The sequence below is a fragment of the Caretta caretta genome, chromosome 2, assembly GCF_965140235.1.
Source record: "Caretta caretta isolate rCarCar2 chromosome 2, rCarCar1.hap1, whole genome shotgun sequence".
Lineage (NCBI taxonomy): Eukaryota > Metazoa > Chordata > Testudines > Cheloniidae > Caretta > Caretta caretta.
The window spans coordinates 213,824,577-213,836,753 of NC_134207.1; the positions used below are offsets into that span (position 1 = coordinate 213,824,577).

The 12,177-nt window shown below is 39.6% G+C and overlaps 1 protein-coding gene across 1 annotated transcript in view; it reads right to left on the reverse strand.

Moving 5' to 3' along the window:
- Positions 1-12,177, reverse strand: part of AHR (aryl hydrocarbon receptor) — a 93,523-nt gene that overhangs the window by 59,001 nt on the left and 22,345 nt on the right. The gene's annotated exons all lie outside the window — the stretch shown is intronic.

The following is a 12,177-nucleotide window of genomic DNA, read 5'->3' on the forward strand; positions in this document are numbered from 1 at the left end:
CTAAGGTGCCACAAGTACTCCTTTTCAATCAGCAGGTAAACACTCCAAAAAGCTTCTGTAAAACAAAGTATATACTTACCCATAAGAACACAGCAATCATAGAGAAAAGGATTAAAACAACAACAAAAGGTCTACACATCTATCATCTTAGTGAAAAGCTTTGCATTTCTCTCATGTTTGTTCTCTTTTTTAAAAACAATATTTATGGACTGTAGACTAAGTAAGCTTCTTTTAAAATATAGAACATATATAATTTAGCAAGTCACTTCACTGAAAGTGGATCTTAACATTTACCATTTTCATAGAATCATAGAAGAATCGAGTTGCAAGAGAACTCAGAAGGTCATCTAGTCCAAGCCCCTGCTCAAAACAGGACCAACACCAACTAAATCATCCCAGCCAGGGCTTGGTCAAGCCAGGCCTTAAAAACCTCTAAAGGATGGAGATTCCAACGTCTCTCTAGGTAATGCATTCCAGTGCTTCACCACCCTCCTAGTGAAATAGTTTTTCCTAATATCCAACCTAGACCTCCCCCACTGCAACTTGAGACCATTGCTCCTTGTTTGGTCATCTGCCACAAGTGAGAACAACCTAGCTCCATCTTCTTTGAAACCCCCCTTCAGGTAGTTGAAGGCTGCTATCAAATCCCACCCCCACCCCGCCCCCGCTTCTTTTCTGCAGACTAAATAAGCCCATTTCCCTCAGCTTCTCCTCACAGGCCATGTGTGCCAGCCCTCTAGTAACTTTCATTGCCCTCCACTGGGCTCTCTCCACATCCTTTCTGTAGTGGGGGGGGGGCCCAAAACTGGACACAATACTCCAGATGTGGCCTCAACAATGCTGAACAGAGGGGAATAATCACTTCCCTAGATCTCCTGGCAATGCTCCTACTAATGCAGCTCAATATGCCATTAGCCTTCTTGGTAACAAGGGCACACTGTTGACTCATATCCAGCTTCTCGTCCACTGTAATCCCCAGGTCCTTTTCTGAAGAACCGCCACTTAGCCTGTCGGTCCTGAGCCTGTAGCAGTGCATGGGATTCTTCCATCCTAAGTGCAGGACTCTGCACTTGTCCTTGTTGAACCTCATCACATCTCTTTTGGCCCAATCCTCTAATTTGTCTAGGTCCCTCTGTATCCTATCCCTACCCTCCAGTGTATCTAACCTCTCCCCGCAGCTTAGTGTCATCCGCGAACTAGCTGAGGGTGCAATCCATCCCATCATCCAGATCATTAATGAAGATGTTGAACAAAACCGGCCCCAGGAACGACCTCCTGGGCACTCCGCTTGATACCGGCTGCCAACTAGACATTGAGCCGTTGATCACTACCCATTGAGCCTGACAACCTAGCCAGCTTTCTATCCACCTTATAGTCCATTCTTCCAATCCATACTTTTTTAACTTGTTGGCAAGAATACTGTGGGAGACCATATCCAAAGCTTTGCTAAAGTCAAGGTATATCTTATCCACCACTTTCCCCATGTCCACAGAGCCAGTTATCTCCACATAGAAGGCTATCAGGTTGGTCAGGCATGACTTGCCCTTGGTGAATACATGCTGACTCTTCCTGATCACCTTCCTCTCCTCCAAATGCTTAAAAATGGATTCCTTGAGGACCTGCTCCATGATCTTTCCAGGGACTGAAGTGAGGCTATAGTTCCCCAGATTCTCTCTCTTTTCCTTTAAAGATGGGCACTACATTTGCCTTTTTCCAGTCGTCCAGGACCTCCCCCGATCGCCAAGAGTTTTCAAAGATAATGGCCGATGCCTCTGCAATCACATCAGCAAACCCCCTCAGAACCCTCGAATGTACTGCATCCGGCCCCATCGACTTGTGCATTTCCAGCTTTTCTAAATAGTCCTTAACATGTTCTTTCACCACTGACGGCTGCTCCCCGCCTCCCCATACTGTGCTGCTCCAGGCTGCTGCACTGTAGCTGACCTTGTCTGTGAAGACCGAGACAAAAAAAGCATTAAAGTACTTCAGCTTTTTCCACATCTGTCACTAGGTTGCCTCCCCCATTCAGTAAGGATCCTACATTTTCCCTGACCCACCTTCTTGTAGCTAACATACCTGTAGAAACCCTTCTCGTTACCCTTCACATCCCTTGCTAGCTACAACTCCAGTTGTGATTTGGCCTTCCTGATTTCACACCTGCATGCTCGAGCAATATTTTAATATTCCTCCCTAGACATCTGTCCAAGTTTCCACTTCTTAAAAGCTTCCTTTTTGTGTTTAAGCTCACTGAAGATTTCTCTGTTTTCTCACTTTGTAAAGAAATATAATTAATGACGTATTAGGAATGTAAATATGCAATATGTGCATCATCTGAGGAACAGCATTCATCAAAGATTTTGGCTTTTATAGGAGAAAAAGGATGACAAACTAAGTTTACAGTCAAAATTCAACTACAGTTTTAGTTGTAATCAATACGGTAGTATATATGAATTTATCCGAGTACACTGTCAAAAGCATAGTTTTATATATCAAAATCATTATTTTGTATTCCTAAGGATTGGATCCAGAAAGTTTTATTTTGGCTGCTTTGCTTTATATTTCACTTTTAAAATCTGGTCCATGTCCATATCAACTGCACTCAGATTGCTATTTGAGTAAGTGCAAATCAACTTGAATTTTAAGGGTGCTGCCATTCTTTTTGTAATCTTGCTGATAATACACAAAAAAGCAAAGCAAATGAAACAATCCAAACATGAGGTTTCATTTCACTTGCCACAATGAACAACACTCAAGGGGGCAAAGACAGATCTGTTCAATAATTATATATTTTAGTAACCCGTTCCAAATGCTAAGAATATGTGGGATTCAGCCAAGAAGAAAAATAAAAGTAATAGGCGTAGTCAAGCAGTTCCTCACAAACTAGGTATAAAGTTATCTTTAGACAACAGTTCTTTAAAGTCTCTATTTAACATTTCTGCTGGATACTGAGCCCTTGTATACACTGCAAACTTATATGGATATAACTATGTTGCTCAAGGTGTGGAACACCCTGACTGATGCAGTTATACCAACTGAACGCCTGGTGTAGACAGCGCAATGTCGATGGAAGGGCTTCTTCTGTCAACATAGCTACAACCTCTCGGAGAGGTGTAGTACCTATGCCAAGAAGAGAAGCTTTCCAGCTGGTGTAGATAGCATCATCACTAAGCGCTGTAGCTGCACCACTGTGCTGTAAGTGTAGACAAGCCTTAAGTTAATGTATAAAAATCCATTTCAGAAGTGAATAGGAATATGGTTAACATGCAAGAGATACATTTTCAAAGAAACTACACCTAGTTTTAACCCACAACTGCTATTTAAAACGATAATAGCACAAACAAAGCTATACATAATGCTTCTAAATATTTCACTGTCAATTTCACTTTGTTGGTTCTATAGTCCTACAAACACCTTTAAAAACATTAACAATGCACTCTATTCCACTGTTTTTTCATTGACAGTGAAACAATCCAACCAGAATGTTTAATTACACTTATTCATTCACTACTTATAATTAGCTAATGGAAATTAGGTTTAACTCCTTGATTTAATATTTAGAGTTTTTTGCTCTCAAACTGACTGTCAATACATTTAGAGGTATGAATTTAAAAAAATTAAAAAACAATGGTGTTCTTAGAACACTAAAATTTGTTATAGTACAAAGAAAAAAGATGGCGTAAGTACATACAAGAGAGTCAGGAAAATTGCATACAAATAGGAAAAATCAGAAAGTGAATATTATAATAGGAAAATCTGCATTACTTCCTTCCCTCACTCCCATGTCCAAGAATCTCTTTTAATTAGTGTCTGCGGCTATATCTACACTGGAACAAAACCAAAACCAAAACCAAAAAAAATCCACCCTCCATCAGCAAGTCTCAAAGTCCAGGTCAATCAACTCAGACGTACGACACAAGGATAAATATAGAAGTGCAGACCTTCCCACCTGGGCTGGAACAACAGCTCTGAAGTCCAGCAAGGTGGTGGTAGGTTTCAGAGCACAGGCTCCAGCCCAGGCTGAGACTTGCTATCATGGGGGGTTTCTTTCTTTTTTACAATGTAGATGTACCCTTTAAAGATAATAGCTCCTAACACTACTTCCTGTATAGAATTATGAATTGCTCTCTGACTTACTCATGGGTTCAAAATAACACTTATTTCCCAGTCTGAAGCCTTACTGAACATTGTGCATTACACACAACACTTCAGGATGGTCTAAAGCACGAGTAGACACAATTACGTCAACACTTCCCAACTTTTAGCATACAGTTTTTCCCTAAGCTTAAAACAGGAAACGATTGCAGCGTCTCACAACAGTACTGGCAAACGAAGATTTTCTCATGGTGACTTATGTACTGTAAAAATCTAAGTTTGACTTGAAGGAGAGCTGAACTAGAGGTCAACAGCAATGCTGATCTAGCAGAGAAAACAGAACGTGGAAGGGACGAGCCCTTTCTACAAAACCCTGTGTTTATTCTCCAGATATAAACCTAGTTTTGTTTGCAGAGAAAAGTGGACCCTTAACTGAGAGCCTGAGCACTACAATGTTTACAGTGTTTGTACTTTTAATGCACTTAAACCATGTTAAGGGGCACAAACTTTTAACTGCATTCCTGGCTCCCAAACTGCTGTTTCTGTAAGAAAGTTTTTGATAGGAATTTAAAGACTGAATGTTGCCATTACAGTTAGTGTGTCAGCTAAAGTTATACCAGTTAATGGCAGGAGTTCCCTAGTTAGTCCAGTAAGTGTAAGAGCTTTTGATGTGGACAACACACATGTATGGAATTAAGCAGCAAGCCATCACTTCTGTTAAAAACTTTTAGCACGAGACGCACTACAAGCCCATCACCCATTCTCTCCTATATAAGGTATTTAATTGGTTCCAGTATGGGGATTACAAGGCTCCATACCATATAACCCGTAACTGGCACCTGGGTTACGGGGCTCCTTGTCGTATAACCCATAAAGCAAGGCAGGCTCTCCTTAACCTACCCGTTAGGATTCAACTCTCTCTGCACCCTAGCATTTCCCCTCCCTGCCCGCTCTTGCCCCCGAGGTCTGACCTCGGGCCACAAAAGCCACAAGGTCTTACCCTATCACATCAGCCAAAGGCCCATCAAGAAAACCCCAAGTCTTTTACCTCTGGGAACTGTTCATTTTATTCTCTCAACCAGCTACAGGGGGTGCCAGCAACTAGCTTGGTCCCCCTTTCTGCCTGGTATCACAACTTGACTAGAACAGATTTAAAGGAAAAGAAAACTGATCAGCTATTTCCGTACGTGGTGGTGGGGGACGTGGGGTGAGAGTCTGGATTTCATTAGCTTGCAAATAAGAAAAGAGTCATGTCATTTTAATAAGTTACACTGATATGCCCTCTTGACCTGCAGGAGACATACAGCATTTGATGAAGTAATTACCCAGTACTACACTAGCAGCTGAAAATTCTTCTAATTTGCCTCTAAATATATATATAGATGGTGAAACAAAACTACAGTAAGGTTCCTAAAACACTGTAAAGAACTTTGCATAAAAATCTATTCTCACTATTACATTTTAGTACTTTAGGCAAACATACTATGACTTTTTATATTAGTCCTTTTCATACATTTTAGTCAATTCATTTGTCCCTCTTACTTGACATCAACAAAGAAAAACAGGAAAAACTTGCATCGTTTCAAAGGAATGGGATATTTTAAAATTTTATAATCCTTCTGTTAAGGTAAAATAAAACTATTTCTTGCTTAGAACGGAAGCATGACTAGACCTTATATGGACAGCCTATAAAATTGTGAAAGACTATCACAACTGAGCTGCATAAATGGATTTTTAATGCAGAAATCAATTATCTACCATTAATTCTTGTGACAAAATATGGCCACCAAAACCATATAATAGGGGGGAAAAAAAAGTATGTTCAATCCCTTAAAAGACAATTAAGTCTTGTAGAACCATAGTGATAGGCTAATAGCCATTCGGAAGGAGTAAAGGGTATGTCTACACTGCACACCCCTTGTGGCGGTGCATAGAATTCCCATAGCTACATTCCACAGTGAAAAGCGGACTACGTCCACATTGTGGTGTGTAGTTACATACATCAGCGAAAGGCTCTGGCAGAGGGGGAGGCAGTAAGGAGATGCCAGAGCCTTTCCTCACAATGGGAGAAAGACTCCGTCAGGTCCCTGTAGTGGTGAAAGGCTCCCACAGCAGCACACTTCACAGCTAAAAACAGCAGTTTAGATGGGAGACACTGCTATTTACGCCTTTGTTAGGGCATGCAGTGTATGCCAATGTAATGTTGTAGACAAAGGCAAAAAGCTCTGTTTTTCTACGGCTAAAACAGAAGTCCCAGATACCTTTAACAGAAAACTAGGCTGTGGGAGCTGTCTCCCAGAAAACGTACTTCAGGTTTACCAGGGTGAGGTCCCTGCATGGACTCTTGTTTTTCCACAGGTAACCTTTCCCAAGTCAGCTGAAAGAGTTGTCAACTTATTCTGTTGAAAACATTAGCTATCATACGATCACTGCCTCTATTTTGTGGCTGAAGAAAAATACCGAATATTTTTCTTTCAGACCATAAATATCGATCATAAGCCGGTTAGTTTATAAGCCTGGCTGGAGCTGCTCCAGATTATCTCTATCTTTGGCTGTATTTATAGGATCAGATTTGTTTTCCTCCTCCTATAGCTAGGAGCAGGTAATCTACCAGGGCAGGGCAGGTTGCAGGAAACACAGGTGCCAACTTCTTTTCTAAAACATACATTTAACATGGGTTAAGGTAATTTAATGATAAAATACACAAACTAGATAGAGGTAAACAATGCTTTCCATTAGAATCACAAAAAATATGCTTGGATGTCTGGAAAATTCAGTAATAATTTACTCTTACATTTATGTACCCGATTGCATTTCCTCCCTCAGAACCTGGTGCCAGAACACCAATTTATTTCACTCCAAACCTTTATATAAAAAAGGTATAAAAACCATAGATGGTACCTTTCTGGAACCAGTGCAACTGACGTAACACAAATACTATATACAATGTGTTGACATTCAACTTATTTTCTTAGCAGGCTTTCAAACAAAACTGACCCTGTGGACAAATGTAACAATTTTCATTAAACCACTTCAGTAATAACAAGGAAAAACAGTCAACCAAACAAAATCTACCCTTCAGAATCACATTCAATTACTTTATGAATTTTCTGCAAGAATAATTTGTCATCTGTCAAAATACAAAGGCAGATTTATTGGCTGGTTTTCATTTGTAAGTTAATTAGTTATATGGTTCATCTTGCCTGTTCCGTTCAACATTTATGGATAAAACTTTATACATTTGGATAACTTCACTGTGTTGAATGTGTCTCTATTTCATCTTTTAGACTTACCAGTCACTGAACTGATTACTTTTAGTTATATATAGGTAAGGTGGAAATGGTTACTTTTAGAAAAAGTGCACTGAAAGATGTGATCATTGTAGATTAGATAGTTTCATCTATGTTTTTCTTGATAAAAGTTCATTATTTTTCTTGAATTGCTGGAAACTATGCAAGTTTATAATTTAGATATGGATTTCCACAAGAGGAGGAATTTAATTTACTTGCATGGTTATTGGTAAAAAAGAGTGGCACCTATCAAAGTTTTATTATGGCTGTACAATAATAGGCTTATGACTGCAATAATAATTTCATCACAAATGATGGTACTAATTGGGCTCTCCTGGTCACCTTTGCTCCCCAGCTAACTGGTACATTCTTACATATTAAGACTGTCAAATGAGCCACACGATATGCCAAGCATTAACTTACTAAGTAAAGGAGAAATAATTCTCCTGTATTACAAGGTACTTTTAGCACTGTAAGTGATCTTTGCTGTTTATCTCTCTATTGCTATAAAAAGTATACTTTTGAAGGCAAAGGAAGCATTGCCACAACTTGAGATATTACTGTTAATGTTATAATTTGCATTCTGCCCAATACAGAGACTTCTCGTTTGATCCATATAATGCAACCATAGTTAGCTTTGTTTCTGTCATGAATTGTTATTAGCACCTAATAATAATAGAGCAGGGGTTCCGAAACTTGGTTCACGGCTTGTTCAGGGTAAGCCCCTGGTGGGCTGCAAGATGCTTTGTTTACCTGAGCGTCTGCAGGTACGGCCGCTTGCAGCTCCCAGTGGCTGTGGTTCGCCGTTCTGGCCAATGGGAGCTGAGGGAAGCAGTGGCCCGGCCCATGCCGTTTCCCACAGCTCCCATTGGCTGGGAACGATGAACCGTGGCCACTGGGAGCTGCAAGCAGCTATGCCTACTACAGCTAGCAGCCCAAAGGAGCTTGTAAATCAAAAATAAGACAGCAGACCAACCTTTAGAGAATCAGGGGAATGAAGATTGAGAATTTCTCCAAGAAATTGGAACGGGAACGGCGAACTGCGGCCACTGGGAGCTGCGGGCGGCCATGCCAGTGGATGGTAAATGTAAACACTGTCTCGCAGCCCACCAGTGGATTACCTGATGGGCCGTGTGTGGCCCACAGGCAGCAGGCTGCCCACCACTGGCTTAGAGGAACAGATCGGATTCTAATAAAAGTTGGAGATAGAGCAGGAATCTTACAGATATTGTTGAAAAGCTTTGCAGAGGTTATTTGACAGATTTGAAGGAGGAAAGGTAAGTTGTTTGTGAACTAATATGGGTCAATTACCCTATAATTCTTGAAAAAACCTGCTAATTTATTACCTATAAAAAGTTCCACTCCTCACCCGTGCACACTTTTTCTTTCCTCCCTATGTCCATTTACAATCCTTGATCAAATGATCCTTTCCCAGTAATAAATTATTTTGTTTGTAGTGGTGAGGGGCAAGATTAGCACAGTTGGATTCCTTTTTAAGATGTCATATGCTCAAGAGGAAAATTAAAGGCGAGAAACTTTTTCATTTTCAACCTGAGGTGTGCAGACTAGGGCAATGCACCAAGACCGGGCAGAGGTCTATCTAGTTCAGTCCTGCCTCCAACAGTGGCAAGCACCAGAAGTTTCAGAGAAAGGGGCAAAAACCCTTTAAAAGGAGGCTTATGGTGGGAATTGTCAGAAAACATAAGCAGAGCTACCAGTCTCACTTCCCCTCACCCCTCCCAAACACCTTCATCTAATCAAAACTGATTGGGAATTTTTCAATTAAATGGTTTCTCTTTGATATAACTTCTTCACTAGACTGTACCACTTTTGATAAACTTTTCGTCAGGAAATGGTTTCTCATGTCCAGCCTGGAATATCTAGTCAAAATAAGAGAGACAACACCTGTCCCGAGAACAGCTAATAGACTGCTATCTAAGCATACATCTGGAGTTGGGAGACCCAGGTTCAAGTTTCTGCTCTGCCTGATTCAGACCTGGGACTTGAACCTCAGTCTCCCACAACCCAGGTAAATGCCTTAGCCACCAAGCTGTTAAGTGTTGCGTGGAGTGGATCTGTATCTATCATTTTGATCAGAAAATTCATCCTATACTTAAGAAACCGTTCCCAACAGGTGTTTTTTTGGTTTTTGGTTTTTTTGGTCAAAATTGGTACACTCCTAAAAAGAGTATGTTTTGATGAATTAGCATTTTCTGACAAACCATTTCAGTAAAAATCTCCCAGTGAGCTCTATATCTGTTGTCAGTAATAAAACTAACTTGTGTACTTCTCAGCTTCTGTGGATGTCTCCCCAGCTCTTAGTTTAAACACTCCCCCAAAATATATTTGTTTTTTGTTCCAGCAGTCTGATTCTGTTTTGATGGAGACTGAATAGGCTCCTTCTTCCCCAATTGTTTCCTACTGCCTAATAAACTTAACCCCCCTTTTTAATTTATACCATCTTATCAATCTCACTTAGGCTTTATCTATACTAGCAACTGAACGACAAAAGTTGTCATTCAGAGGTGTTAAAAAAACAGAAAAAACACCACGAAAGACCAAGTTTATAGACGAAAAGTGCCAGTGTGAACAGCGCTTTATCGGCAAAGCTACTGCCACTCGTTGGGGGTTTAAGATTTTTGTCGGCAGGAGAGCTGACAAACAGTGGCTACACTGCGCACCTTTTAGCAGCACAGCTGTAACGACACAGTCACGTTGCTAAAGCTGCAAAGTGTAGGCAAAGCATTAGACTTGAAGTCCTTGTTTTGCTCCTCAAGCCAATTCAATGTCTAAAAAAAAACCCAAACAAAAAAGACCCTCCTACGAGATTTTTCTGTATCTACACTTTTGTGAACACTTTCGTTTAACAAAGCAAAAGGAGAGTGTCTGAGAAGGAAACCACTTGTCTAGCACAGTGCTCAGAAGTCCAATCAGCCACAATCTTCTCCTAAATGAGTATTTCTTTCTAGATCACTGATATAGGAACTTCAACAGCAATGCAACATAACAGCTTATTATGAACTGAAACTCTATTTAAATCTTATTACAAGAAAAAAATGTTAGTCACCTGCAAAACAGACATCCAGTCATTCCTGAATGAAAGAGTGAGTTAAAGGCACTTCAAAAGTTTTGCTTTTAGTTAAACCACAAAAAAAATACACAAATCAGATTGAATATACTTGTAAGATATTGTTCAGTAAAAAGCTGTATACTTGTTTTTGTGCAACTACCTGCAACAGAGTCAGATTTTTAGCCTAAAAACCAGACATTTAAATCAGGCACTGGATTTCTTGTGAGTTTGATGGAAGTTTCCAAGACTGTCTGGATCTGCTAAGATGGAGAAGAATGGCCAAGAATACAAGACTTGGGTTTCCACATGGTTACAAACCTGAGAATCTTTCTGCCACCAGAACTGAAAAGAATTGTTATGACCATATCCCCAGTGCTGAGATTATTTGAGTCATGCCACACTTGTAATTGAATTTGGCACCACCAGGTTGTAGACGAGTATTCTAACTAGTTTGCAAAAAGAAAAGGAACACTTGTGGCACCTTAGAGACTACCCAATCTAAGGTGCCACAAGTACTCCTTTTCTTTTTGAGAATACAGACTAACACGGCTGCTACTCTGAAACCTGTCAACTAGTTTGGCATTTTGTGCCAGTTTCACCTCAGTGGGAAATGCTTCCTACTATGTATGTATAATACAAATTTTTGGTGATAAGTGATTTTGAATAATCATATTTATAGTGCATTTCTCATACTATATCTTTTCCTCTATTCTAAATATCACTGAGTCAGGTCTGTAAGGCAAAGGGCAGTTCTATCCAACTAAAATCTCATAGTTCCCTCCCCCTCCCCCCCGATTTATAATTTATACCACAAATAACTGCAACCGTCATTGATGGTTTACAGAATAATGCATACTGAAGTTTTAATAACATGCTGCACTAATATTATAATAAATGGTAGGGGAAGTGAATCACTTTCTTTATATCACCACCAGTAACTAGAACCTTATTTTTACAGAGAGAGAAAAAAAATGTAGCAGCTATGAAATTCCTCTGTCATGTAAACCCACTGACAAGACATGACTGAAGAATTAACTTTTGACTTTTTTTTTTCCCCCATGGAGTGTATTTTGGGATTTTGCAAGCTTTACTAATGCAAATATTCTGAAAATTCCAAGGGCTTTATAAAAACCTGAAGCTACAGCAGGTGTTGTAAATATGTTCGTCTGCAGAATACTCTTTCCTTTGACTCACTCCTAGAAGGACACAAATCTTGAGTCAAAAACTGTCAAAGCAGGTAAGTATTTTAAAGATATTTATTTTTTTAAAATGTAAAACAGGTGAAATTCACCTATGTGCTGAGGACCACACAAGGCTCATATACAACTGAAGCCCTTGCAATATGGCTTACATTGAACTTCACTGGTGCATAACTCTTGCACACAGAGGAGACTTTCATTTAAAATGAACATTATGGACACTTGTTTATGTGTGGGGGTTTTTATGTAGCTAGTATTAATAACTATCGAACTCTACAATTAATGCTTATTTAAGGAACAGTCTCCATTAAAAGGAGAACATTTATCACAATATGGTATTTAAAATACTGCAGTGTTTTCGTAATTAAAATAGGAAACTAATATTTTGGATACCATTTGGTAAGAGTAGTGTTCATTTTTTAATCATTGAGAGTGTGTAGTACTGCTAAATGTAGTATTAGTTTAGATCTGGTATCTGATCAGGTTTGCAGTCACTAGATTTTTTCAGATCTATTACAAAACTTCA